This window comes from Physeter macrocephalus, chromosome 8, assembly GCF_002837175.3.
Source record: "Physeter macrocephalus isolate SW-GA chromosome 8, ASM283717v5, whole genome shotgun sequence".
NCBI lineage: Eukaryota > Metazoa > Chordata > Mammalia > Artiodactyla > Physeteridae > Physeter > Physeter macrocephalus.
The window spans coordinates 17,133,418-17,161,416 of NC_041221.1; positions in this window are offsets into that span (position 1 = coordinate 17,133,418).

Below are 27,999 nucleotides of genomic sequence, written 5' to 3' on the forward strand. Positions count from 1 at the left end.
TATATGAAGTGAAATCTATGGTACCAAACATCCAACTAGGAAATTTGCCAGATCCAATAATTATAGGGCCAGAACAATTTCCTACATCACAAGACTCCTGAAAAGACCAGCTAAAGCCCGATGGAGGCTTAAAAGGTGAAGATGTGCCTTCACGATGTGAAAGGCATGTGTCGCGATGTCACTTGTAGGTGACACACTCCAGGAAAGTGAAACTGACCATTGCATTACCCTGGAGGTGGGTCATCTGAAGGAGAAGGAAAACTGGCGTCGTGGTTGCAAAGTCCTGTCCTCGGGTGTGGCATCAACAGCTCAGTGAACAGCCCAGGCGGGGGGGGGGGGGGGTCACAGAGGTCAACTGCACTTCCTTGTCACCCATGGCTCTTCAGGGACCCTCGGCAGCTCAGTCTCTGAAGCCAGCCAGTGGGAATGGGCCGGCTCAGCCAGAGGCTCCTGGTTCCAGGAAGCTCTCCAGGAACTGTGACCCTACAGTGGGAATGGGCCATTAGAGTCAAGCAGAGGAGACAGCAGGCAGTGGTCAGAGATGTGCAAAGGGGGTAGGTTTAAAGTCCTGTCCTGCAGCATAACCTGCAGTAGTGAAAGGTCTAAAAGAGCCCAAACAGGCAATGTGAAGGAGGGATAATTAAAATGTGCTCACAAAATAGGACAGTGTGAAGCCATTAAGGGCATATGTTTGAGGATATTTAAATAAATGGCAAAAGTGGTAATTACACGCTAAGTAAAGAAGGCAAAATAAAAACAGTATATCTAATATGCCTCTGTTTGCGGTAGGAATATATTTCCATATGTGCAGAGAATATATGTGAACATATAAGTGTATTATGTATTATATGTATTCTTGAATATAAATGTGAAAACACACACGCACATTTACACTCACACTCACACCAAAATGCCTGGTAGGAAAAGTAAATATAAATAGTCCACCTGTGATTTATTTTTATGTTTTCCTTCTTACCTTTTTCCCAAGGAAAATTTCTACAATGACTGTAGATCCATCGTATAATTTGAAAAATTATTATCTTAATAGATATTATGAAAATGTTACAACAATTTGGAAGCAGAATGAGGGGGGCATCTTAGCACTCTCTGGGCTCCCCGATATTTTAATTTTTAAAAAAGTTCACAGATTTGGTAGATACGGAATGTTATTTCCTGATTATTTTTTATTAACTTATCAGTACTTACGAATCTGTGATTGCTGTTCTCTTGAGTAATCTTTCTCTGAACTATCTGTCCATGCTTTTTACACTCTGGTTGAAGTATTAGTATTTTTTCTCACTGATTTATAAGAGATTTAAAAAATCATATCTGTTGCAATATTTTCTTGGTGTGTCTGCCACTTAGTTTTATATTTAAATGCACAAATGTGTTAGTTGCTTATACTGTCAGAGGTATCAGTGAACATTTGCACATTTCTTCAAAAAGTCACATATTTGGAAAGTCCTGATGCATCTATAGATTTATTAACTCCATTTTTTCTAGTATTCATGTGGTTGCATTTTTACGTTTAGCTTTTTAATCGTGTCATCATTACTAACACCCCACTTGTTTGCAAGCCTAATCCCTATATATTAAATGCTAATATTCACATCCTGGTGGGTGTATCTGTTTTCTTCATTCGTATATTTTGGCATCAAAACCAAACTTTAATAATTAAAATATATTTAACAATCTTCCAGATTAAATAATCTTTCTTTACAAAAAAGAGGGTAGGGGAGAGGAAGGGAGGGAAAGAAAAGCTATTTGCAGTTATTTTGTTATTTCAGATAAATTTTTAGAAACATTGTGTCACATTTACCTCCAAAGTTGTTCTCAGGCTAATGCCTTAAATTCAAACAACCTGCATACTTTCAGATTCTCCTTTGACCCAAACTCTTCTATATCCTTCCATTTATAAAAATACCTTTCCTCGCATGGGTCCTATTCGTTTTTTTATTTTTTTCTGTTTGATAAACTGAATTACCTTCTCCTCATCACATACTCTAAATGATCATTTCCGTTCAACATAAAAGTCAGTGATCTGGTAACATTATATACACATGTCTCCATCCAATGTCCCCCTATGGCATTTACTCTATTTTTTAGTTGGTTCTTTGGCAGAGTCAAACAAATGGCCAAAAATCAGCAAATGATGATAATTTTATTTCCTGCTTTGCCTCATTTCTGATTCATGGCAGTGTGCTGGTAGAAATGTATGTATTTCGTTCCTAAACTTTATGACAGCACAGTCTCATAAACTTCACGAGTATTTTCTGATTTAATCCTCAGATTCTCCCAAAAGAAATAAACACAAACCCACTCCAATCGCAGGGCTGGTTGATGGCAAAGCAGAAAGGACTTGGACCTGTGGGTTCCCTGAGTCCAGGCGGAGCTCGCGGCCTGTCCTTTCTTTTCTCAGACTTTCCGGGAGATGCCTGGGAGTTTTGCTGTGATGATATTGATTGTCAGGTTGAGGCAAATATTCCTCATCAGGTTAAATGCATGCTTTTCCATAGTGTTTTCAAATTAATACATATACTAACTGAATATTACTAATTACTAATATTAACATATTATTATTATATATAATTAATACATAGAGATGTTAATGAGTTTGTCATTTGAACACCCATTTGTGTGATGATGTGGATTCCTAGTACTTAACCTATTAATGTGATATCACATATTAATAGATATATTATTCAATTAAGCTATCTCATTTTTCCTTTTTTATTTTAATTTTAATTTTTTTAGTTTTTTCTTCCAGTTTTATTGAAACATAATTGACACACAGCACTGTATAATTTTAAGGCGTACAGTATAATGTTTTTTTTTTTTTTTTTTTTTTTTTTTTTTTGTGGTATGCGGGCCTCCCTCTGTTGTGGCCTCTCCCGTTGCGGAGCACAGGCTCCGGACGCGCAGGCTCAGCGGCCATGGCCCACGGGCCCAGCCGCTCCGCGGCATGCGGGATCCTCCCAGACCGGGGCGCGAACCCGGTCCCCCTGCATCGACAGGCGGACGCGCAACCACTGCGCCACCAGGGAAGCCCCAGTATAATGTTTTGACTTACATACCTCATGAAATAAGCCACCTTGCTTTTCTTTGATAAGCCAATTTTGATTTGGGTTGAATTTGATATACTAGTATTTTATGCAGTTGTGTGCTGGCAAATATCTAGCTCTCTGAAAAATTATATACATACACATATGTACGTCTTAAGATAAATTTTACTGATAGAAAGGATGTGCGGCGCATAATCAACAAATAATAACAAAATATGCAATACTCTTTGTTGTAAATGCCGTATAAGCAATCGACTCTCAGATTGTCTTCTTGAATTTGCTAAACTCTTGACTCTGTAGCCAACCTACGGTTGCAATCGGTCATCGGCCTCAACCTTGACTTTGTCTCGGAACCTCACTGTCCTGCCAGTGATGTGAGCAAACCTTTGCTGAATCCCACAGACTGGAAGGATCTTTCCGCACTGTTATGCTGTTCACAGGAAAATGGCTAAAGACCTGACACACTTTTTATATGCATTTTTAACTTTTTCTCCATCACTTTTATCAGTCTAGTCAGTCAACAAACAAAATGGTACACCAAAGCCTGACTCGTAGCATAGCCAGTGTCTGTGGTGCAAAGGTTTCCAGGAGGGCAGCCGACTTCACGCTACCGACGGGGGTGTGTAGAATATGGAGTTCGGAGGGGGGGGTCACAATAGTCACCTCCGTGCAGAGTATCCACCACACGGGTACAAAGGGCAGAACATACATGACAGCAGAATAATCAAGAAGTGAGAGGTTTTCAGGATGTCCTCTTAAAATATAATTTGTTTAATCTCAAGTTTACATAATTTAATTTTTAATAATGGCATTTTGACCAACCGGCTTGCAAAGTTCCTGACAATTTAACCACTAGCTCTCATGGGTGGCACATACATTGATACGTGAGGCAGAGCTATGATCTCTTTGTCACGTTTCCACAGCCAGGTTTCGGTTATTTTCAAGAATTGAATTGAGCAGCTTTTCTGTGTTCTTTTTCAGCTTTCTTGTAATTGCTATGGTATTGGAATAAAATGCTCCTCGAAATTTTGATAGAATTAGCGAATAAATTCACCTTGCCCTAGAAACCACTGTAGGAAAGTCGCTTTGATTTTTTAACTTCCGTTTGTCATTACTAGTCCCCTCAAAGTTCCTTCAACTTGACTTAATTTGGAGCATTTTTATGTGCCAGAGATTTGAAGCAGTACTGATGTGTCCAAAGTATTATGTGAAAAGCCTGCCCTCGTAACCCTTTTCATCCTTCACAGCACCCTGGGCGCCCTCAGACTGGCCGTCCCACCCTCCCCTGACTTCAGCCATCGCCCGCTGTCTCCAGGTCCCGTGAGCCAGGAACGCGCCGCCATCCCCTCCCCCTGCCCCGGGCACAGCCTTCTTCCCAGTCACCTTGCTGATACAGCTCGCGATGGCCTGGAGCTTGGTTTGTTTGAAACTCCTAAGCTTTGGTCCTTCAGAAAGACGTCTCCCCGGAGTTCAGCCCAGCCAGTGCTCTGACCAGGTTCTCTAGTAGAGAGAAGAGTCCGCACTAGCTCAGTTCCCGGGACCCACATCTGGTTGGCCTTCCAGCCACACGTGCTAATCCACGTTTACTGCCGTCCTACTATGTGCCCAGCCAAGTGGGCCAGGCCCTCCTGTAGGGCCCGCTGCCAAGAATGGGGCTGATGGGGCAGGGATACACCCAGGGATGGAGGCCACCTGAGAGACGGCTGCAGATCGTGGGCGCTGATCCAGGACTTGGCGCGGGTGGTGGTGAGGGAGCAGGTGAGGGCCCTCAAGGAGGGGCTGCCCTCCACAGCTGGGGACCACGGAAGTGTTTCCTGAGGAAGGGGCAAAGCTGGGCCACACGCGTGGAAGACACGCGGGGGAACCATCAGAAGGAGGGCGGAGGAGAGGGCAGCACCTTACCAGGGGCCACGCAGCGGCCTGGAGAGCTGGCAGGGCGGGTGGGGAGTGGTCTCCAGGGGACAGAGCCCCCGGGCCTCACTGTGGGGGGCATGGAAGAGGCCTTTCTCAGAGGCCGGACCTGGCTGGGCTTCTATTTATTTATTTGTTTGCTTATTTTTAATTTATTTTTATTGACGTACAGTTGACTTACAATGTTGTGTTAATTTCTGCTGTACAGCAAAGTGACTCAGTTATACGCATATATACATTCACTTTTATACTCTTTTCCATGATGGTTTATCCCAGGATATTGAATATATTTCCCTGTGCTAAACAGTAGGACCTTGTTGTTTATCTGTCCTATATGTGATAGTTTGCATCTGCTAATCCCAAACTCCCTTAGTGCCTTCAAGGGTTTACTCAAAACCTGACTCTGCAAGAAAGTATTTGAATGCATTTAATTCTTTTATAGATTTGCAGCTGGTCCGACTGAACGGTTACTGTCAGTCCTTTCAGACCAGTCAAGCTGACTGCTTCACCTCAGGAAGGGGCCGGCTGAGGGGAGCTTCGTGGTAGCAGCTCCTGGTCGCCCCATTTCAGCCACCTCGACCTGCCGGTGGCCTCAGGGCCCCTACAACTCCTCCCTGGGCTCATCCTCTTCCACCCACATGTGTTTGGCAAATACCTGCTCCTCCTGGCGCCTCCTCCCAGCAGGCGAGGGCATCGTGTTCTCACCTGGAGGGTCTTCCCCTTGCAGGCTGGGCTCCCCACCTTTGCCCACTGCTCAGGGGCCCGTGCCATCGCATCCCCAGCTCCCGGGGGTGCCCGCACGTGTCTACCTGCAGCCTGCAGCACTCGGTGCTGCTCGGGAAAGAGCTGGGACACTGAGAATGCGGCAGCCATGGCGAGTTCATCAGACTCGCAGGGGAAAAGTAGAAGACTTGAAAACGTTTGCAAATTTGTTGGGCAATGGAAATTAAATTATGCATATTCTTCACCAACCTTTTCTAAATCCACCCACGAAAGTTCTATTGCATTCCTGAGAGGCACGGGTGGGCTCTTAATCTACATATTTAAACTTGGTATCTCTTCTATTGTACCAATTAAGTTATTACTGAGAGGAGGGGGGGGACATTTCAGTTAAATTCTGTATGGACAGGGTGTGGCAGTGAAAAAGTCACATTAAGCTGTGAGTATCTTAGTTTTTCCATCTGTAAAACAAAATATTTTACCATAATTTGGTGAACCAAACATCGCCTAAGGTGAAGTTTATGAAAACCCAGAGAAAACCCCAAATGCTTAAAACTTGCAGGCTGCAGACTCTGGGGGGCAGACTGAGTTCCCACTTCAAATGCACAGATTCTCCCTGGGGAAGACTTTTCTGAAAATTTCAGCCCATGTATCTCCAAAAGGGAGACCCGGGTGCGGCTGACCCCAGCAGAGCGGATGGCTGGGGTTGTCCAGGTGGCCCGGTGTTGACCATTAGTAGGAAGGGAGGGACGTGGGACTGGTGGTGTAGCTGGCTGACCCACATGGACAGCCCTGTGTCCACAGGAGAGCGTTTGCTATAAAGGAATGCCTAGTAGCTGGAGAGGAGGTTCATACTCCCAGGGCAAAGGGAAATGCACTCTTTGAGTAGTTAAAGGTCACTGGATTTTATTCTAAGAGAATGAAGCTTATTCTGCATGCGTTGATGGCATAACTTTTCCATAAGCATTTATAGTTGTTTATTACATAACTATACATACAGGTGTTAATCACATTCCACAAGTGAATTCGATTTGTAAGTTTTGCTTAGTAAGTAAAGATAGTGAGTGGACGCTACTGGATCTGGTAGTTTCCAGCTCTGCTCTGCAGAGCCCTGGGACGTGGTAGAGGGTCCCCAGAGGCCGTGAGGAGGTGCGGGAGCTGGGAGAGCCGCCCCTGTCAGCCAACAGGTGTGTCATTCACCTGGTCCTGAAGTGGATGGAGGACGTGTCAGCTCCCCAGCTTCTTCCTGGCCTCGGCCCTGGGCCGGGAGGTGGGCTGGGGTGTGGAGACAAACCGGGGAGCCGGACCTGTCCAGGCCGGGCCTGACAGTCTTGGGGGCCCAGCTGCGGAGGCCCGTAGAGACCACACAGCATTTTCTCCCGCACGGCCCCGAGCCACCCTGGAGAAAGGCATCCCGTTTAAACTGATTTGCCCAGAGTTTCCAAACTTATTGAACCAATTGACCTTTCTTTCTTCAACTACCTGTGGAAAACCACGTGATTCAATGGCTAAGGCCGTCCCTGCTCGTGTGCGAGGTATCAACCGCGCTCGGTGTCTCCGTGGACCCTCCTCCACGCTCAGATCCAGGAGGGCATCGCCCGCCGAGCGTTTGGCCCTGCTGCAGTAGGAGTCCTTGTTCTGTGAAATGAGATCGTTGCAGTGGAGTCAGAGGCGCGCCAGCTCTAGCCTGCGGAGTCTACCGACTCCCCGCTTCCGCTGGTGTCTCCTCGTGTGGGTGCGCGCGCGTCCACGCCGGGGCTGGGTGCCAGCTCTGCAACACAGGCTCGTGAGCCAACACCGGCCACATCGGGGGGCAGCCAGGGGAGCTGAGGGGTGCGGGGAGCGTCCGGATCCGTGGCGTGTTCCCGCCCCAGCTCGGGATCTCCTGCCGGCCAGGCCCTCTCCCTTCCCCGTCTCCAGCCCCGCGGCTGCGGCACCTTTCTCACCTCTTTCTCCTTCCTCTGCTTTCTTTTTTCTCTCTTTTTAAAATAACGTTTTGAACACCTTTGCCTTTAACCAGGGAAGGCCGAGGGTGGCTGTTTCTGTCCGACCTGGATGTGCTGCTTCTAGGGGAGCCTCTCCTGGTCGGACGAGGGTCAGACGGCATCGCCGGCCGGCTGGCCTGGCTGCCAACCCGTAATGTTCCCGGCCATGATTAATCTGATAAATAATAAATATATCAATCTAGTCTTTTAGACAAGGACAAATTCTTATCAGCAGGGAGGCATGAGGTCTCTTTTACAGCTGCCTGTAGTGCTGGGATTAATTATTTAATGCTTAATTCTTCGGGAAATGAGAAAGTTTTGATTAATGCTGTCCGGTGTCGTTCCTTGCTTGTTTGATATGTGTCAGATAATTTTCCCTCTGCAGTCACTCTGAAGAAGCCAGAGGCTACTGTCACAGGGATCAGACACCGAATTTATAGAGATTAACTGAAGTGAAAATTTAGAGAAGAGCATCGTAAGTGCCCGCCTGAGATAACCTTTCTCAGGCTAAAGTTAGCTCCATCCAAGGTGTTGGCCTCACTGTGTCCTTATGTAAAAGACTTATTTTCAAGGCTGTGAGAAACCACATTTGGTTTCCGGTAGATTTTTTTTTTTTTTTTTTTCTAAGCTCCCTCCCAGGTTGGCAGGATTAAGATACTTGGTTGGCAGGCAGTTCATCTGTAATCTTGTCTCTGGTAAAATAAGAATGAGTGGATAGCTAAGGTCGATGTTTCTTTATGACTCTGAGGCCAGTGCTTTCAGTGATTTGGGGCTCAAAACTCACTCTGCAGACAGTTCAGTGCCAGCTCCAAAGCAGAATGTTCTTGATCTTCATTTACGGTAGCAAATAATTTTCTGATCTTTTCACCTTCTCTACAAATTCATGTTTCCCAGAGCGCTGAGCTGAAGACAATACAATTAACCTCCTTTCAAAATACCCTGATTGATTTCAGCTCTAAACACACCCATTTCCGCCTGGTCTGAAATTGCCTCCTTAACATGGATTTCTTATCTTCATTTAGGGACAAATGAAGAGGACGCGTGCTCAGGAAGAGGAAGCACACAGAATGAGACTTAAGGACAAGCGTCCCGGGTTCGTGGCAAGGATGGTTTCCTCCAGGATCTGACAGCCTCGTGGTTGCCAACCAGCCTGGGTCTGTTCACAGAGGCAAGCTTTCCCCGCTCTTTAAGGAACTTTAAAACTTCTTAAAACTCCTCCTTCTCTGATTCCTCAGGGTGGGAACGGCCTAGTGCCTGAACATCTCTGAACCCTTCACTCTGATTCCTCCCAGGTCCTTGGCCACTGCATCACCGTGGCTTGGAGCTAAGAGCTCCTGAAAGCAGGTAACCTGCATAGCCCCACAGCCGCGAGGTGGAACATGTGCCTGAAACGTGACAGCGATAGTAACGCTAGACAGAGACAGCCTTGCCCACGCAGAGCTCTCTTAGAGGTTTGCAGTATGCACGTGGGGTGCAAAGTGGGGACGTCAGAGGCATTTGACTCACGGGGCTGGAATGAGGAAACTTTACACCTTGATCCCACACGGGGTGCAGAAACGACACACAGAGAGAGCCTTTCATGTATTTTGCATGGCTGTTCGTCTTTAACTTGAGGAAGAGTTTATAGGTTGTACTGGCTCTCTTAACACGTTTCTAGTCCTGTGTGTCCACCCACTGGGCGTGAGTGCGTTCCCAAGAAACGAAGAGAGGGCTGAGGAGGGGGCCCGCGCTCCCCTTTCCCTCATGCTCTGCCCGCGGCCAGGGCCCCGTGCCTGTCCTCACACGCACTCCCACTTGCTCAGTGCCACCTAAAACTCACCCGAGCGCCGATGAAGAACTCGGACTCCGGGAGATCAGGCGAGTGTCCCAGATTCAGGAAATGGAGTGCAAACCTGGGCCTTCAGCTCCAACCCCCCCACCTCTCTTCATTTCCTGGAAGAGCAGGATGAGGGGGACCCTGTGGGAACGCCCCCTGTTGGACAGGGGAGAGTTTCTATCACTTCACGAACCCTTGGAAGTTTGACCGCACGCAGACCCCTCCCCAGAAGACGTACCCACTCCTGAACCTTGCTTCCATCCTGGGCACTTAGCAAGGGCAGGGAACGCGTGGCCCCGGAAGCTTGTGCCCCTCCGTCTCCGTGCGATCGTGCTGGATGCTTCGCGCCCCGGCCCTACAGGCCCTTCCGCCCTCACCTCCTCCGGGCTTCCCGGATGCCCGGCCACAGACTGCAGGGGCCATGGGAGCGGCGCAGACCCAGGGTCCCCAGTGCCCAGATCCTGGCTGGCCTGGTCCTTCGCCCTCCGAGGGTGTCATCAGGGTGAGATGAGTGTAACCTGCGGGGCGGACCCGTCCCCACTCCCTCTGTCCTCTGGGTGGGTCGGCCTGGTCCCTCCCGTGCGGAGGCCCCAGTGAAGCCAGTCGTAAGGGAACAGGTGGGCGTGGCCTCCCTGCTGTCTGCTGAGGCCTCACACACCCGTCGTCAGGGCTTATTGCAATGGGTCAAACCTGCACACATTGGTTTAGGGTCGGGCCGAAGGGCGTTGGGGACCCCTAAACAAAGATGGCTGGGGTGACCCCACTTTCACGGTGTCTCCCACACGTCAGACCCAGCTCAGCTCTGGGCCACACGGGCTGCACCCCATGGTCTGAGTGTCACCCGGGCACCCGGCCAGGACTCCACTCCGAGGTGGGACAACCCCGGCCCCCAGTGAAGCCCCTTTGAGGGGAGAGTTGTTTAGGGAATTTGTATTTTCTGCTGCTTTCTTCTTGAACTTATTTGCATTTTAAATAATTAAAACATTAAATCTGAAAAATTTATAAATGAGAGCTGCTAAGAGGAGCCTGCCTGGCAGACAATAGAAAAGAAATGATCCCCCTGCTTGGTTTGCTTTAATGTCCGATCTGTCACTCTCCCTGAGGTGTGTCACCGTGGCCAGGACCCCTGCAGCCCTCGGGGCACATGCACAACGCAACACGCGCAGACATACACACAACACAACACAACACATACACACACAACACACACATACGCACAACACAACACACACATACGCACAACACAACACACACAGACACACAGCACAACACAACACACACAGACACACAACACAACACAACACACACAGACACACAACACAACACACACACAGACTCTCCCGCCACCTCTCCTGCTCTCTGTCCCAGAGACTCTCTGGGGAGGACTTGATCTCACCGGGTAAGGAACCCAAACAGAATCCCACCAGGGCTCAGGCGCGGTCCCCTCCACCTCGTACTTTCCACTGAAAGTTCCTCGGAGGGAAGAGGCGGGAGCAGAGCGCGGGAGTGACAGGCGCCGGGTCCAGCGTGGCTCTGCCTGGCTGTAACAAGCGTCGGGACACCGGGAGCCACAAAAGCCGGGATGGCCACATCATCAATCACTGTGCTGACAGGCGCCTTCAGTTTGTTTGTTCCACTCTGCATAATAAGTGATTGGATCAGGTTTAATTAGATATTGGGTAATCAATCATTGCCAACGAGGCAACCCAGCTTGGGATCTAGATGCTGGAAGGGAAAAGGGAAAATAAAACCCAGCAATCTCTCCTCGTGTGCAGCACAGAAGCGCGCGCCGTGGCGTGTGACCGGGGAGCGGTCCAGAGACGTCGGCAAGACGCGCGCGGAGCAGAATAATTCACATCCGGGCAGCCGGCTCCCAGACAGCACCAGGGTGACATTTTACGTTGGCTGCATAATTACTCTTCAATATAATATAATACGCAGACCCGAGGGAGGAAGGAAAAGCAATTAAATCATGCTCCGGCCCTTCGTCCTGCCGCTGTCCCCAGAAGTGACCAGGAGCTGTCGTTCACTGCAGAACTGCTCAGGGTGGAGGTCTGACACCATGTAGGCTAGGGGGCCTTTTGGGTGCCCACCGTGCAGCGCAGCGGCCTCACAGCACGCCCGGTTGGCATTCTGTCACCATTTCTGGGACACTCAGGCTCGTGTCAGGAGCCAGAACTTCCCCACAGCTCAACGGAGATTGTTGACCTGCCCTGTGGGTGACTTATTTATTCATTTGGAAACTGCACTGAACCTCACAAGTACAAATAACAGGGAGCACCACTGAATTCATCATTCAGAGGTCAAAGGTTATGTTTATGCTCATATGAATCTAACTAGACACAAAGGAAATGAGGTCTGTTGTGAACCGGGGGACTCGAATGTTCATTGAGGGGTCAGCAGGCAGACCCTGGTGGTCCTCACTAAACATAGGGCCAGTGGTACCTTCAGTAACTCCGTTGTGTTATCAAATGGTAACGGCCGTCCCGATTCTGACTCCTTCTGCACAAGAGGAGTGGACTCCTCCAACTCCTGGAAAAGCAGACCCTTGACATCGCTTGAGGTATGAAATGCGGAAGCATCTCTCTCTTTCCTGCTGTCCTTTCCATATCAGAGGCAGGATCCTCCCTCACTGTAAGGCACTCATCCGCTCACTTGGCAAGAGGACAGTTATGGGCATGTCACAGGTAAATCAACACGTCTTGATTCGGTGGAATTTGCTGCATGAGTGAGTAGATGGATGGATGATGGATTCACAGGTGGTGGATGAGTGGATGGATGGTGGATGGTGCATGGGTGGATTGATGGTGCATGGGTGGATGGATGGATGGTGGATGGGTGGATGGATGGGTGAGTGGATGGGTGGATGGATAGATGATTAGACGGTGGCTGTGTAGGTGGGTAGATGGATGAGTAGATGGATGGGTAGATGGATAGATGGTAGATGGATGGATGGATGGGTAGATGGATGGATGGTAGATGGGTGAGTGAATGGATGGATGGGCGAGTATATGAGTGGATGGATAGGTGGGTGGGTGGGTGGATGGTGGATGGGTGGGTAGATGAATGTGTACAAGAGGAGTGGACTCCTCCAACTCCTGGAAAAGCAGACCCTTGACATCGCTTGAGGTATGAAATGCGGAAGCATCTCTCTCTTTCCTGCTGTCCTTTCCATATCAGAGGCAGGATCCTCCCTCACTGTAAGGCACTCATCCGCTCACTTGGCAAGAGGACAGTTATGGGCATGTCACAGGTAAATCAACACGTCTTGATTCGGTGGAATTTGCTGCATGAGTGAGTAGATGGATGGATGATGGATTCACAGGTGGTGGATGAGTGGATGGATGGTGGATGGTGCATGGGTGGATTGATGGTGCATGGGTGGATGGATGGATGGTGGATGGGTGGATGGATGGGTGAGTGGATGGGTGGATGGATAGATGATTAGACGGTGGCTGTGTAGGTGGGTAGATGGATGAGTAGATGGATGGGTAGATGGATAGATGGTAGATGGATGGATGGATGGGTAGATGGATGGATGGTAGATGGGTGAGTGAATGGATGGATGGGCGAGTATATGAGTGGATGGATAGGTGGGTGGGTGGGTGGATGGTGGATGGGTGGGTAGATGAATGTGTGGATGGGTGGATGGGTTGGTGGATGGATGGATGAATGAATGGATGGATGCTGCTAGTCTGTTGTGGGCTTGCTTCCATGTCCTTGCACAAGGCATCGCTGGCCATGGAGTGACGCTTCAGCTAAGAGCCGTCCAGCGACTAACAAACAGTGTGTCAGTGAGGATGAGGGTGGGTGTTACCCACCCAAATACCACCGTCCCCCCACTTATAGAAGAGGGAAAATCAGGCCCTCTCGGATTGAGTAACCAACTGAAATACTATAATTTTAGAATTTCTGTTTTTGAGAGTTCAGCTTAACTGTTGTATGTAAGAAGGATTGGATCTGTTTTCCGGGCAGCTGGACACGAAGTTCAAAGCGGTAGCGAACACGTGCCGCTTTCACGGCGGAGTCTGACGATGTGGGAGCCGAGCGCGCGCCACCGGCAGGTCGGCCCCCTCGGCCGTTTTGGAGTGGGTGTGCTGTGTGCTCTCCCCGTGAGCACCTGCCTCCCCTCGCTCCCTGGCTGCCTTGGTGCCTCTTCTCCCCCGTCCCCCGCCAGGGCCTAGAGAGTCCCCAGGCCTTCGCATTGGAGCCCATTCCTCCACGAGGGGCCCTGGGCTCTCATTTCTCAGCAGCCCGCCATCCTCCCTTGTGGAGAAAAGATGCCTTGTAAATTGAGGTGCTTGGGAGTGTGTTTTGGGGGACACGGTGAGGGTAACCCCTCCCACTGTGTGCAGAGGAGGGTGCACGTGGGGTATATGGTGTGCATGTGGCTTAGCTCCTCTCCCCTAAGGGTGCTGGGTGGAAGCAGGTCAAGGGCCAGCAGGGCTCTGGCAGGGCTGGCTGGGAGAAGGGCCCTGAGGGACAGGGACATGAGGACGGAGAGCGCCCCCTCCTGGGTGATGCGGGGAGCCGGCAGGCAGGGCCTGCTGGACCGCGTGGGGCCGGGAGGGCGGTGAAGCAGATGTCGCGGGCGTGCGGCCTGTCCCTCGTGCGGATGGCAGGCAGACGTGCCTTAAGGGGCAACACGGTGCCCAGCTGGCAGTGTCGGCCCGCTCGTCCCCAGACCCATTCACTTGTCTTCTGTGTGCCTTCTAGGCCGTGCGGTGAAGGAGGTTTCCATCTGTCTTCAGGGCTCGTTTCCCTTAATCTGTGTTTAGCCCCATGCCCCCCTCTCGATTTTCAAGGGCTGGATGTCGTTTTTCTCCTGTGCAGTAATGAGGAAGGGATGGAGCTCTGAGGATGCTTCGGTTTCCCAGGGAGTCACGCGGTCCCAGCGTATGTGTGGCTAAACAGTCCCTGACAGTTTAGCCTTTTGTTGCTTTGGTTGTGTTTTGTATTTAACAAGAGGAGACGGTGTGGAAAGAAACTGCGTTGAGGGGGAGGGGATGGGACTGCGCTTGGCTCCCACCTTGACTTTGCAGAGAGGTCGGATTTCAAGGTCTCCTGCGCAGCCCCTCTCTCTGCACCTGCCTCAGCCTCCACACTGATCCCAAGACACGACTCACTCTGATGAGGTGATGTTCCATTTGTTAAGGGAAAGAGCCCTATATTGGGGTGAGCGCGGAGATTAGATGGAGATTGAGAAGGTCAGCAGTTTAGGAAAAAGAACAAAGCCACGCTCGTACCTGCAGTTCCCCCTCCTCAGTAGGAAAAGTCCAGAAGATTTCGAAGCGGAGGGGTTCTCTGTGCCCACACCTGATTCTCCTCTTGGAAGATGACTTCTCACGTGACTTATTCTTCTAGAGGCTGCCTGGTCCCACCAGGGGCGGAGGGGTGCTAACAGACGCCCCCCTTGGCAGAGCTGAGGGCGGGGGGCCCAATGGGCAGGGGCGCTCCTGTCCCCAGGCAAACTCTGAGCATTTGAGGGGGACCCCAGGAGAGGAGAGCAGAGTGAGGGACATCTGGGTGGCACATCCCACGCACCAGCCACCAGGACGCCACCCCGGTTTTCCCTCGAGCCGCATCCCTCAGACCAGGCTGGAGCTGAGGACACAGGTCTCCCCACTGAGCGAGGGGGCGGAAAGGACAGGCGTAACCTTCGTGGCAACAGAAGCTGGGGGCCTGGGTTCAGAACGCGGGCACACAGACACAGAGGCGGGGCTCCAGAACCAGAGCAGGGTCTGCCCCCTTGGTGGGTGCCTGAGTGGAGAGAGCAGAGTGTTCTTTCCTGACTGGCACCTGGCTACCCCTCAGTATTGGCACGTCATGGACCCACCCCCCCCAGAAAGGAGGCAAATCCATCAGGGCCTGGGGGACATGGTGGTACCTGAAGAATGGGTGAGGATCCCGTGGCAGCAGGTAGACCCTCACGGGGAAGGGCTTTCCCAAGCAAAGGGACGCATGCAGAGAAGGAAGCAGAAGCTGCCTATATGCTCAGTGGAGGTACAGCAGTGGCTGCAAAACCCCCAGCATCCCCAGCGGGGTCTCGACTAGGAGAACGATGCAATGGTGGGTCGCCAGAGCTTGTGACGAGCTACCGGGGGAGAACCTCTGTACATCCGCCTGCCGAGGAGTCCAGAGCCCTGCAATCACCGGGGGGTTCGGGTCTGGCAGCAGTGATTACTTTATGCGCTATGATTACAAAGGCATCGGTGAGGCTGCTCTGGGAACTCACAAGGACAAAGTCAATGGTGATAACCAGCTTTTCAAAGCTTGCGAGAGGAAGTTTCGCTGAGGTGGTTATGCCTTTGTGTTGGGGGATAACAGCACAAGGAAGTCTCGCTGGCTCCCGCTGCTGTAAAACCTCCGTTTCTTATTTGCCTCCCACCTGCTACTTGCTTGAGAGGCCGTGGGGAACAAAGTCAGAAGCGCAGGGACCAGCTCCAGCCCTTCACAGATTATCCGGGAAGGACCGCTGGAGTCTTTGCGGCCCCGAGGCCCCATAAGAGAGTTAACCGCACGTCGACGCAGAAGCTTTGAAATCCGCCCCATCCAGGGCCAGAGGAGGCTGATCAAGTATGTGCCAACCCTCAATTTCACCGTGAGGGGAGCCTTTTCAAGGTGGTTAAAACGCAGGAGTGGATAGTGGAGGGGGCTTTCCTCCAGCCTTGGAATCTGTGCTTAGCAAAGCCCCCCTTCCCGTGCGCAGGAGCAGCCTGGGGCAGAGCCTGGGCCTTTGCAGGGCCGCGTGTGGGTGTCACGGTGGTGCCGGTCGGTACATCGCCCTCTTGCATCCTTGATGGAAAACCGCTGGCTCTTGGTAGCAGAATGGACATTTCACTGCAGCATGCATTAAGAACGCAACAAGGATCCAAAGCATCAAATTTGTCCAATCAGGTAGGTTTATTTTATCATCTCAAAATTTTTGACTTAGGCCGAAAAAATAACTTAAAAAAATTTAAACTGGGAATGTGTACCGTTGTGAAAATGTGTGTCTGTTTCCATCTCAGAGCTGACAGATCACAGCTGAGGGGTGTCACCGGGGAAGTCCCGCATCTGGGGACTCAGATCGAGGGCTGGTTTGGGGGCAGTAAACGTCACGGTAAACATCATCGCCCCGGTTGCTGGGTGCTCTGAGTCACACACTCTCCTTCCTCCCGACAGGTACAGATCATATGGATTAATGCACCTGAAACAGCCACAGGGGCAGCCCAGCCCATGCTGCCTTTGTCTGAAAACCTTGATGGTGACCTTTATTATTCTTTCAAACACACCACTTGGGGAAATAAATGCCACTCAATAGTTAGTTCCATACATATACGTAACGTTTATATGTGTTGGTACATTGTATATAGTGCTGGTTAATTTATGTGTCAATTTGACTGGGCTAAGAGATCCCCAGAGAGCTGGTGAAGCATGATTTCTGGGTGTGTCTGAGGCTATTTCTGGAAGAGATGAGCATTCACGTGGGTGGGCTGAGCCCAGATCACCCTCTCGCCAGTGTGCAGCCTCATCCAATCCACGGAAGCCTGAGCAGAACGGTGGAGGGGGGTCTGCTCTCTGCCTGAGCCGAGACAGGATCCCTCCTGCCCTCGGATGTCAGACCACATGGTCCTCAGGCCTTCAGACTCAGAGGGGGACTCAGACCAGCTGTCCTCTGGTTCTCTGGCCTTTGGACTCGGATGGAGCTACACTCCCGGCCCTCCTGGGTCTCCGGCTTGAGGGGGGGCAGAGGGTGAAGCTTCTCAGCCTCCATGATTGCGTGGACCAATTCCTAGACTGAATCTTGTCATACATATATTGGTTCTGTTCCTCTGGAGATCCCTAATACGTGTGTGTGTGTGTGTGTGTTAAAGACAGATCTTCCTTGACCTAGAATTAGGTTATGTCCTGATAAATCCATCACAAGTTGAAAATATCATTAAATTGAAAAGCAGTGAGTACAGCCGACCTTCTGAACATCACAGCTGGGCCCCGCCTTCCTTAAACGTGCTCACAGGAGCCTGCAGTGGGGCAACATCATCCAACACGAAGCCTGTTTTATAATAAAGTGTTGACTGGTTCATGAAATTGATTGAACACCACCCTGAAAGTCGAGAACAGAATGATCGTCTTGGTGCCGAATGGCTGAGCGTGTATCAGCTGTTACTCCCTGATCGCAGGGCTGATCGGGGGCAGCTGCCCAGCATCAGGAGAGAATATCATTCCACATATCACTAGCCCAGGAAAAGAAGAAAAATTCAAAATTCAGAATATGGTTTCTACTGAATGAGTATCACTTTCACACCATCGTAAAGTCAAAAAATTGTCTGAGTCCAACCATGGTAAGTCGGGGACCGCCTGAATATATGTGTGTGCATATACTCACCTGCAGAGCTTAATAGTCAAATTAATCTGTGATGAATCTTTTTTAAATAAGATTAAATTTTTTTTTTTTTTTTTTTTTTTTTTTTTTTTTGCGGTACGCGGGCCTCTCACTGCTGTGGCCTCTCCCGTTGCAGAGCACAGGCTCCGGACGCGCAGGCGCAGCGGCCATGGCTCACGGGCCCAGCCGCTCCGCGGCACGTGGGATCCTCCCGGACCGGGGCGCGAACCCGGTTCCCCTGCATCGGCAGGCGGACGCGCAACCACTGCGCCACCAGGGAAGCCCCCATAAATAAGATTAAAATTTTTTAAATTAACTTTTTAATTTTGAGTTATTTGTAGCTTTTCATATAGTTTTAAAAATTAACAGAGATCCCATATACCTTTCACCAAGTTTTCCCCAATGGTAACATCTTGTTTAACTAGAGAACAGGGCTTCCCTGGTGGCGCAGTGTTTGCGCGTCCGCCTGCCGACGCAGGGGAACCTGGTTCGCGCCCCGGTCCAGGAGGATCCCACGTGCCGCGGAGCGGCTGGGCCCGTGAGCCATGGCCGCTGAGCCTGCGCGTCCGGAGCCTGTGCTCCCCAACGGGAGGGGCCGCAACGGAGGGAGGCCCGCATACCACAAAACAAAACAAAACAAAAAAAACTAGAGAACAACGTCATAACCAGCGAATCGACATTGGTACCACCCACAGGGCTTATTCAGATCTCACAGTTTTACCTGCACATGTGTGTGTGTGTGTGTTCAGTCCTACTTGGTTTTATCACACCCGTAAGGTAACTCCTTTTTTTTAATTGGAGTATAGTTGCTTTACAATAATGTGTTAGTTTATACTGTACAGCAAAGTGAATCAGCTCTATGTATACGTGTATGCCCTCTTTTTTGGATTTCCTTTAGGTCACCACAGTGCATTGAGTAGAGTTCTGTGTGCTGTATAGCGGTTTCTCATTAGTTATCAATTTTATACATAGTATCAATAGTGTCTATATGTCAATCCCACTCTCCCAATTCATCCTACCCCTCTTTCCCCCTTTGTATCCATATGTTTGTTCTCTACGTCTGTGTCTCTATTTCTGCTCTGTAAATAAAATCATCTCTACCAATTTTTTCAGATTCTACATATATGTGTTAATATACCATATTTATTTTTTTCTTTCTGATTTACTTCACTCTGTATGACAGTCTCTAGATCCATCCCTGTCTCTACAAGTGACCTAATTTCGTTCCTTTCTTATGGCTGAGTAATATCCCATTGTATATATGTGCCACATCTTATTTATGCATTCCTCTGCTGATGGACACTTAGGTTGCTTCCATGACTACAATCACCACCAGCACAGTCTGAACACAGAACCATAACCTCTCGAGGATCCCTGGGGCTAAGGTCACCATGGCCTCACCCTCTCTTCCTCTCCTCTCCAACCCCAGCGGCTGGAAAATCCTCTCCATCTTTGTTTATTGTCATTTGAAGCATTGTCTAAAGTGGAATCATGCAGTATGCATTGAAATGGGCTTTTTTCACTCAGCCTAATGATTCTGAGGTCCATCCCAGTGGCTGCTAACACCAAGGAGCCCAGGGTTGGGAGGCACCTCAGTATATCAGCATACACCTGATAAAGAACCTGCCCCCTGTTTCCCGTTTTGGGGTGTGACAGACAAAGCTGCTGTGACATTCACATACAGTTTTGTGTGAACGTCATTTTCATTTCTCTGAGATAAATGCCCAAGAGTGCAAGTGCTGAGTCCTGGAGTGTGTTCCTCCTGCAGGGACCCACCGGAGTGAGGACACTTTTCCAGAGTCCCCGCCCCTTCCCCCTCCCCCCATCAACGTGGGAGCCAACCTACTTCTCCAGACCCGCGTCGGCATTCAACACTGTCGCTACTTTTCATCTGATGAACCACATTTAACATTAAAAGTCATCTGGAAAAGTGAAAACTATACCTCTCTGTAAATATGGACCTCTGCCTAATTCTAAACTGAGGTTCCCAATAGTCAGCTATTTGCAACTAGCTAAACGACGGGTCAACCTCGTGGTGGGGTGACGCATGAACCAGCGTTCGTCTTCTTGGAGAAAGAAGACTCTACCGCTGAATTTTCACTTTCCATTTATTTTCTGATGATAAAGAATGTTTCCTTGCAGAGAGGAAGCCCTGTGTTGGACTTGGGGACCTCTCTGCTTGAGTGGCTGTCCCTCCTCTTGCATCCCCTCAGGATGCTCCCAGACAGGGGTGTCCACGCTCACCTGGGGCTGGGGGAGGAGCCGGCAGAGGCCTCTGAAGGCTGCAACCCCCCGGGGATGCCTGTGGTGGATTTACTCACAGCCGAGGGACATTGAAACTCGCAGGAATTTACCACCTTTGTGGAGAAACCTGTCCCAGAGGGGCAGAGCAAGCTCTCCACCCCACCCTGCCAGGCGGAGGGTGGCCCTGGGGTTTGGAGAACACCAGCGTACTCCCAGGACCCCTGAAGCTCCTAAACAGTGTTTTCAAGCTGAGTTTGAAGGTCTCCAAGAAGACGCCTGTCCTCAGCTCACTGTTTGTTGGTCAGCGGGTATCCATGCGTCTGGGACGGCCGTGGGTTGGTGCCACGGAGGAAAGGTGACCTCAAAGGCCCTTTACGGCCCCATTCAAGTGTTGGTCATAGATCTGTGGGTTGGATCCAATCAGATAGATCTAGAAATGGGTCCAAGGATGGCTCCTCAGCATGAATCCACAAGCCAGGAGTTTTCCTTGTAAAACCCAGGCCTCCCCTGCTTGGCAGTCACACTAGAGGGGAGGGGAGAGGTTGGCTCTCTGTGCTGTGAAGAGGCCAGGCCGGGGCGTGGGCAGGGACCCGGCATCGGCCTCCTCCCCGTTGGCCCCCAGCTGGCGGGCGGCCTCGGACACGCAGAGCCGCTGTGACCACTGTTTGATCAGGGGTGAAATCTGCCGAGGTGACAACATCTTGCTCTGCCTGCCTTTCAGGGCCGGTCATTAAAAATGAAGCAGAGCACAAAGAGGTCCAGAAGCCTCCGGGTTGTCTCCAGATACGAGAGAGACACAAGTTCTCAACTTGTCACGAGCAATATCCATTTGTGTTTACTCTTCACACCTGCTGAGTAGCCTCTTGGCCGGAGCCGAGGACGCCATGCCAAAGACAATCAAAGGATCTCTGAGGACCTCCTGGGCAAGGGGCTGGGGGAGGGGTGTGGGGAAGACATCTCCCTCTCTGCTCCTCAAGGAAGGGGCTACCCCCTCGGAGTGTCTGCTCCGAGCATCCTTGGAAAAGAAGTGGTAGCCTGGCTCAACGTGATGGGGGCTTCGGTTCTGCGTTAGGGTTTTGCTTTTAATAATAGATTGATGTGAACAGCTTGGCCACGCCAGACGAATTCTCTACACAAAAAGTCAACTGTCGGAACGAGGTGCATCCATCCGCCAAGTGCACTCAGGGAGAACGTCCCCGCCAGCCAGCGGGCGGCTCTGGGAAGGGAGGCCCCACCTGCCGGTCTCATGAATGTTTAGTGAGGAGCATTTCTGCAGCTTTACAGGAACAGCAGCTGCAGGGCTGCTGTGACATAAACGGCTTTTCAAGGAGGTGGTGGGAGGGCTTTCGTGGGATGAGGATCTGTAGGAGGTTCTGCCCTAGCATTGGCCTTGAATCACCTGGCGAGGGCCGGGACCCCGAGAGCAGCCACTCGACGTCTCTAGACCAGCTTTCCTGCGTATTATTCTTTCCTATCCTTGGACTGGAAGAGGAGAAATTATCATGGGTTGTATTTTGATTTATTCCTTGGTCAGTTTTTCCAAAGGGCAAGATTGCTTTGCCCAACCTTCCAAGTGCAGCCTCAGAAAACTGCCATTAGACCATAACTGAGCTCCAGTGGGCTCAGAAAACTGCCATCAGGGGCTGAGGTGTCCACCCCTGGCCTCGGCGCCTGCCCCGAACATGGCTCCAAGCTCGGTCCTCTGAACTTTCAGAGAACCTAGCCCACATGTTTACTGGTCCTTGAACACTCACAGGGACAGCAGAGAGAAACTCTGGAACCTATGAGAACTTGTACCTGGATGCTAATGAGCTTCATGGCATGGAGACAAGTTCATATGCCCCGTAGCCATTGCTTAGAGGGGAAAGAAAGCTCTCGGGTCAGCCCTGAAAGTTAAGGTAGGAAGATACAAAGAGGTATCTTTGTAGGCAGGTGATCGGCTAGAGCATGAGGGGTGATTTTAAATGCCCTCTCTTGATGGGGGTACTCCAGAAATCTGGACGGGCAAAGTGCAAGGATGGAGTGACCCTCTTGTCGGGTGGCTCTCAGATGTGCTTGGGTCCTGGATCCCCAAAGATCCCTCCCTCACAATTTGGGCCTCTTCTGTCAGCTGCCTGGGTACTGCTGACACACACTGACCTTTGAGAACCCCGATTCGGTTCCAAAGCTCATTTTCAGATGACGAAACGGGTCCTGGGAGAGTCGACAGGACTCAGAAGGCCCAGGGCTTTCCATCCAGGCAGGAAGGAGTTGTCTGTGCCCCCACAGTCAAGCTACACCCACCCCAGCATCCCGCACGGACATACTTGACCCCCAATGGGCTAAAATGGAAACCCCTCACATCTCCATGCTTTGGGTCCATTTAAAAATTCTTCCTTTTCTTGTTTTGTGTTCCTTTCTTTCATCCTTTTTGCAGACATAGCAAGCATCCCTGGGCACTCTGCCAGGAGGCTCCCTGGCTGGATGGGAGATGGGGCGATGGGCACCACGGACCACCCAAGACTGTCTCTCCCCAGAGCCCAACTGTGCTCAGGCATGCGACCAGCCCCTTCCTCGCTCTGCAGGGGCTTCTGCCCCCATCTGACAGAAGAGCGCGCTCTGTGCGGATGCCTGATTTCACAGTGGAAGTCTGGAGGGATTTTCCTCTCCTTTCCTGGCTCACAGCAGCCAGAGTGGGTCCTGGCAGCACCTGTGCTCAGCAGAAAAGACCCCGCCATCCATCAGGGTCAGGGCGGGGGCCGACGGTGCTGCTTGCCCACTCTCTTGCAGCAGGGACCATCAGTGACCTCATGGGCAGTGCACAGTCATCCTGGGCCCTGGGGAACATCCCAGGCTGCCTCCTAGAAGCTGACCAGGGCTGCAGGCAAAGTCACAGTGCTTCTGCAGGGTGTGTCCGACCCTCTGAGATGGCCGAGTCCTGCTGTGGCCGTGCCAGTGGCTGGGAGATTGTCTCAGTCCCCTACACAGCCTGTACCCAGACACACTTTAGAGTGTGGGGAGCTGCAGCCACCAGACCAGGGACGCTGGCCCTTGGCCAGTCAGCTAGATGTCCTCCATGTGCATTCAGGTCTGTCCGCCCTGCAGCCCCGCTGCCCCGCAGAACCGCCCCCATCCTGGAGCAAGTGAGTCTGCCTCTGGCAGGGTGGCCTCCCAGACCCCGGGGGCCATTGTCTGTGAAGTTTACTGTTAAAAGCAGGTGGCCACGAGTCAACGAAGTTTGACATTCTTTTCTCTATGTGTGTCTTCCTGAACTGGTCCTGAGCAGTTTGTGATGGAAATGTAAGCCTCTTGGGTTACTTGACCTTATTTTGGAGGCTTTTAATTGGCCTGGGAGGAAACCCAGAAATGAACCATTGGGCATGTCATTGTCACTTTTTTCCTATCAAGTCTTTACCCTCCCTCCACACAATGCTTTCTCAGAGGCACATTTCCACCTGAATGTGTAGGTAGGACCAAACACCGTCACACACAAATATGTAAGTTTTGAGGTTTGTAAAAATATTTTCAGCACAGTCCTCTTTCTGTGTCCCCATGCAGCAGGGTTTTCCTTGCCTGTACCGATGGTTTTACACGTTTAGAATCATGTGGTGCATTTCTTACTTCTCAAAAACACCTCCTGCTATCCTTCTGCCTCTTGAAACCGCCTTACCTTGCTCCTTCTCTTGGCTACATAGTACTTCCCTGTGTTGATAAATGGGATGCAGAGTGGCACTCGCTCTGCAGCTTGCTTGTTGCCAACAGTGCTGCCACATGAGTATTGGCGTATTCTGTGCTCTTGAGCCTGTGAGACAGTCCCTGCATGTGGGAAACCCCTCTGCCTACCTGGGAGCCTCTTCATTTTCATCTGTCGTTCCCTCCAGGGTGACCCTCTCTCCCCTTCACTCCACCTCTGCTCCTGCCCTGCCATCATCCCCTCGTTCCCTTAACAGGTCCTAAAACGGATTGAAGAGTTTGCTATTAAGTAAACCTGTACGGTGACTAGTCCTCATTTGTAAAGCTGCTGAATTATTTTCATAATTCATTTCATTTCATTCTGAAAAATAACCAAAAATAAGTCAACCGATAGATTAAACATGTAAAAATGTAACCTAGTTGTTCCTGCATGAGGACTGTGCGGGGCGGCCTGTGGTCTGCGGTAGATCATGGCTCCTCAGCACCTCTGTCTACACGAAAGCCCTAATGTCAAAATGGGGCACAGCAGGACTAGACTTGCTTCTTCATTTTGCCTCCAGGGGCCTAAAGCAAGTGACATTGAAGTCGTGCCCGATGGCATATTTGATGCCTTCTTTCCAGAAGGCTCCACAGCAGATCTGAACCACAGCACAGTAAATCTAAGCTCGAATTAATGACTCCCTATACTTCTCCCAAATCTGCTCATGACCCACACAGCTCCTGGGGTCCAGGCCCAGACCCACCCGAGAGGCAGCAAAAAACTTCACTGAAGCCGCTCTGGGCTCAGCAACAAAAGAGATTCAGTCCCTTTGCTGCTCATTTTAATTTTAAGAAGTGTAGGTAAAGTCCCACATCCCCACATTCAAATTCCCTTCTAAAAATGGACTGCCATAATTATATGTTAAATATGATTCAAATCTGCAGGGAACTGGGACTCAATAAGCATGAAAAAATTAATGAAAAGCTTAATTATTATAATAATACCATTAAAATCTAATAAAGGAAGAAAAAACTTGATTTCATTCCATTTTAGCTTGGGCATCTAATATCTTTTCCCCTCTTTAGCAGAACTGTAATTAATTTAGATTGGATTTTAAGAAAAGCTAAATTATATTCTATAGTACTTAACATTTTTCAGAGAAAAGGAAATGGGAGTATAAAATAAAGCACATAAAATGATAGAGGATGACTGCAGCTCTATCCTATAGAATTCATTTTAAGGGTTGTCCTTTTCAGGAGGTTCAATCTTTTTTACCACTTTTTATTATTTATGAACCTTCCAGCTGCTCTGATTCCTGCTGTAGCCCCAGAGCTGCACAGTGTATAGATATTTAAGATTCAAGATATTAATTCGATTAACAGTAGTGGAGAAGTACTTGGATGCTCTGGGTGGTAAAGTGTCTGTTCACTCTGGGTCCCTCCTCACCCCACCCTCCACATACACACAAGAAAGCTCACAGCCCAAAGCTCCAAGGCTAATGTTCCCAACTTTTTTTTCCAGTGGAAGGAGTATATTTATTTATTTTTAATTTAATTTTTATTTTATATTGGGGTATAGTTGATTTACAATGTTGCATTAGCTTCTGCTGTACAGCAAAGTGGTTGAGTTATATATATATGTATATATATATATATATATATATATACATATATATATACATATATCCATTCTTTTTCAGATTCTTTTCCCATGTAGGTTATTACAGGATATTGGGTAGAGTTCCCTGTGCTGTACAGTAGGTCCTTGTTTGTTATCTATCTTATATATGGTAGTGTGTGTGTGTTAATCTCAACCAACCTCCTAGGAGTATATTTCTTTGTCCATCAAATGTTCTTGGTGATGCAAGCCTCTCCCAGAGCTTGGATGTGCACAGTCCGCCCGAGGTGCAGGACACAGTAGAGTGAAGGCAGGAATCCCAATCTTGACCCCATAGGAGTGACTTAATAGGAAACTGTACTTTTTTCCATAATAATCCTCTTTACCTGCTATTTCATTTTGAAGTATGGACCTACACCTGCCGTGCCCATCTCTCTGTAACCATTTAATGAGGCCTTGTGGTTTATTCCACAAACATCTATTGGACACACACTACGTGGAAGATTCCTCCTTGGCCACTGGGCAGTCAGATCTACATAAGCATCGGAAAAGTTAAAAGGGAATCAACTGAGCAGATTAGATGCCATTCCAATGCCAATCACAATGCTTGATCTTTGCTCCTACTGACGGCTAGGGGCCTATCACATTTATATTACTTCTGCTTTTACTTAGAACAATAAGCAGTCATTAGGTCCTGTCAGTTCTGGGCCTGAATTCTTTCTGGTGAGACTCTCTCCACAACCAGCTTTCAGTTCAATCTCCAGGCTCTTTGCCTGACTCACGAGGCAAGGAGAGGGCATCCTTCACACCCACCCAGCACTGCCAGGTGTCAGACTCAGGGCCAGAAGCAGACACACACGGCTGTGGCTGCTTGCCTGAGGTTGACCAGCCCGACGTGGTTTGCCAGGGTGTGTGGAGGTTCCTGCCTCCTGGGAAGTACAAGGCCTCCAGGATGCTTAGCGTCCCAGAGGAGGGCCCGGAGCGTGGCTTTGCTGGTCCAGGGGCTGCCGCCTTGCGCCCTCCACCGGGAGAGGCCATTCATGCTCGTGGGATGGCTGGAGACAAGCCTGGTGCCTCTCGGTCAAGACAGTCACGGGATCGTTAGTGAGTCACATCTAGAATGCAACCCAGAGACGCTCACACCTAAAGGCCTTCTTTACCAGGTGAAAAAGCAAGAGCGGCTGCCAGGCCGCCTGCTCCAGGGCCAAGGGTGTAGGAGCTGGTGTAAGATGGTGTGAGCGCAGCTCCCCTGACCCCAGTCCCACAGACCACTCACCACAACAGCCGACAGACAATTTCACCCAAGCCTCCCCTTCCAAGAAACCCCTCGGCCCTTCTCACATGCACAGCTGTGGTTTCTCAAATTTCCATGCTTTTAGCCCAAAGAATTAAGAGGCAACTATCTATTGCTCACCCATCCTTGAGTTCCTCGTGAACTTCGCCCTTAATAGTCCAGCCTAATTTGATAATCTTTACATGATCCAAAGCAAAGATGGTCAAGGTTTGCTGTTCACTATAACTTCAAAATCAATTCTCAATCTCAGCTGCTCATTGACATAAAAATGTGGAATAATCAAGTGAGGATTTATAAACTGATGCCTGGGCCATAGCCTCCGTCCTGGTCAGGAAGCTGCCAGCTGGGGAATTTGTTAAGAGGTTGTGTGCATTCAAGGTTGAGAACCTTTTTCCTAACAAAAGTCACCATGGTTTCAAATGGACTTATAAAAAAAAGGAAATAATTGAACCATCATGTTTTCCCTTCTTAAAGTTCTGAATTCCTATAGTTCTAATGATTTGCTTTGCGAAGCTTTGCTACAGATTCTGTATTCCTCATATTGTATCTTGTAAACTCAGCATTGAAATCATCAACCTAACTTTAAAAGAATGCCCATCTGTAGGTGTAGTGTGTATGTAGGCATGTATGTGTAAATATATATATGTACACACACACACACACACACACATATTCAAAACCGATTCTTAATGACTGGTTCTGATACACCACATCAGTTGTTTGGGAAAGAAGTAATGGGAAAACCAAGTCATGGATTCCGGGAAATGAGTCTAATATTTGGGGTTTGAAAAAGCACCGCAAGAGACCTTCGCCAAGACCCTTTCTCCCGTATCTCTGAAGCCATGAGCATCTTAAGGAAACGTGGGCCAGACGTTTGGAATTAATTTACACGAAAGTTATCAGCTTATGTGGGAAGAGATATTGATGCCTGGAAAGCCTTTCTAACTCCTTTCTACATCTTTAGCTTTGGAAAAAGGAGGTTGGAATTGAAAAGGAAATGGCACAGAGACCTGGGAAGATTAAAGGTCTTGTGAGACAGCTGAGGTGCTCACTCACTGTGGGTGCTTGACTTACTATCAATACATGAGGATTTACCAGCTGAGAGAGAGACTCCAGACTCTTCCGTGAGTTTATGTAACGTGGTGATAAATGGTTTTGTTAAGTAGCTTTCAGAGAAAGACTCATTAGACTATTAGAGAAACAGAATAAATGTTATTTTATAAACACAATAATATTAATAAATAACCTTTTGAAACAGGTTATTTTGTGAAATAATCAGTATAATATCACAATTTTTCCCCCTCTTTTCTTTTTTTAAACTATCCCTTTTGTC